This window comes from Eucyclogobius newberryi, unplaced genomic scaffold, assembly GCF_026437365.1.
Source record: "Eucyclogobius newberryi isolate DKJ021-1_F unplaced genomic scaffold, fEucNew1.0.hap1 SCAF_6, whole genome shotgun sequence".
Taxonomy (NCBI): Eukaryota; Metazoa; Chordata; class Actinopteri; order Gobiiformes; family Gobiidae; genus Eucyclogobius; species Eucyclogobius newberryi.
Window position 1 is genome coordinate 35,783,057 of NW_027316278.1, and position 1,624 is coordinate 35,784,680.

The window sequence follows — 1,624 nt, forward strand, 5'->3', positions numbered from 1 at the left end:
CTATCTATCTCCAAATATGAGGGTGGCAAGGACACATTGACACAATCACACAGTGTTAGCTGAGCTTTGAAGCTTGCACACTTATCTACCTTTTTATTAAGGGTTGATTGTAGTTTACCCTCCTATGGTATTGACTGAGTTTGACCTCATGCCGTTTTTCTGTGCATTCCAAACTTTTATCTGCCCTATTGCAACCCATTCAAAAAAGGCTAAATACACAGTTTGAACGCGCATCTAAAGTAGAACGGTTCCGCTTGTTTTATTTGTCGTCTTGACATGAGTGGCTTTATTCTGGACCGGAGGAAACAGCCGATGCCAGCTGCGCTAGCTTTTGCACAACAGTTGTTTATTATCCTTTAGCCACGAAACTTGTGTAAGGCGCAGCTTGTTTACAGATGCCACAACAGTGTTCCGACAACTTCTGCTGCTGCAGAAACGTTACACTTTTACCCAATCAACATCTGATAGTCTGTGGACGTCACGTTTAGTCCCTGCTTTGCTCGACTTGGCCCAAGGGAGAAGAGGGTACTAAAAGTGTACCTGGTCTGAGGCGGTAGCACCAAATGGAAATGTGCTAAAGCAGGGCTGAATAGAGTTGAGCAAAGTAGGTGCTAATGGAAAAGGGGCACTAGTAATGCTTATAAATAGGTTTAGCATCATACAAATGCTATAGGTTGGGCGTTTACTGGGTATTCTCCTAAAGAAAAAGGATTTGTCAGATTTGTCAGATTTGTCAGACTTGTCAGATTTGTCAGTAGTTTTTGACTTATCTTGTGTCTGTGCAATAGACCTTACAGGCTCGTCAAGGTTTCCATGTGGTGTGAGGCAAGCCTTTGAGGTCTTTTCAGATCACACAGCACATGCTGCTGCGGACTTGAGAGAATGTGGGCATGGAAACCTTCAGGGGACTTCATTGTGTGTTGTACTTTCTGTGCCCCGTTTTTCCGCTCCTTCTCATTGATGATGGATGGGCATAGGCATATATTTTGGATGCTTAGCGACAACGCTGAATGAGGACGTGTAAATTGCTGTAGATTGACTATTATGTGAAAAGCAAACGTAATCAGGAACTCTTCAACTGTCCTTTTGTTCAAAATATACAAGATGTACCTGTAGCCACCTCACTTGTGTATATTCTGAAATATTTGGTGGAGCACATGCATTGGCTCAACAGAACTGTTACATCATACTTTATATGCTGTGTCGCTGCACACCTATCTATTTGTTTTAAATACTTCTCAAAGCAAGGATAAGATTTGACCTCATGCATTAGGCTCGAAGGCGAGCGCCTGATGGTCAGGCCTTTGCGCCACTGTTGTTTGCAGAGGATGTTGTCTTGATGTCTTAATCAACCACGCTCACTACGACGATGACAGAGTGTTACCAAGTGCAAAAAAGCTATAGCTAAAATCAAGTCAAGGAAAGGGGCGGAACTGTATCTTAAATGCCATCTTACACCCTCTTGAGACATTGGTATGAAGTTGAAAGGGCAGTCTGCGGAATGCCAACATTGCAGTTGGTCTTTTAACAAATACAAATTCTATTTAAGTAAAGGGAGCCTTCGGATTTGAACCGGGGACCTCTTGATCTGCAGTCAAATGCTCTACCACTGAGCTATACTCCC

The 1,624-nt window shown here is 43.0% G+C and overlaps 1 non-coding gene across 1 annotated transcript; it reads right to left on the reverse strand.

Moving 5' to 3' along the window:
• Positions 1 to 1,552: 1,552 nt before the first annotated feature.
• Positions 1,553 to 1,624, reverse strand: trnac-gca (transfer RNA cysteine (anticodon GCA)). Its single transcript has one exon. It is a non-coding gene; the product is annotated as a tRNA-Cys (tRNA).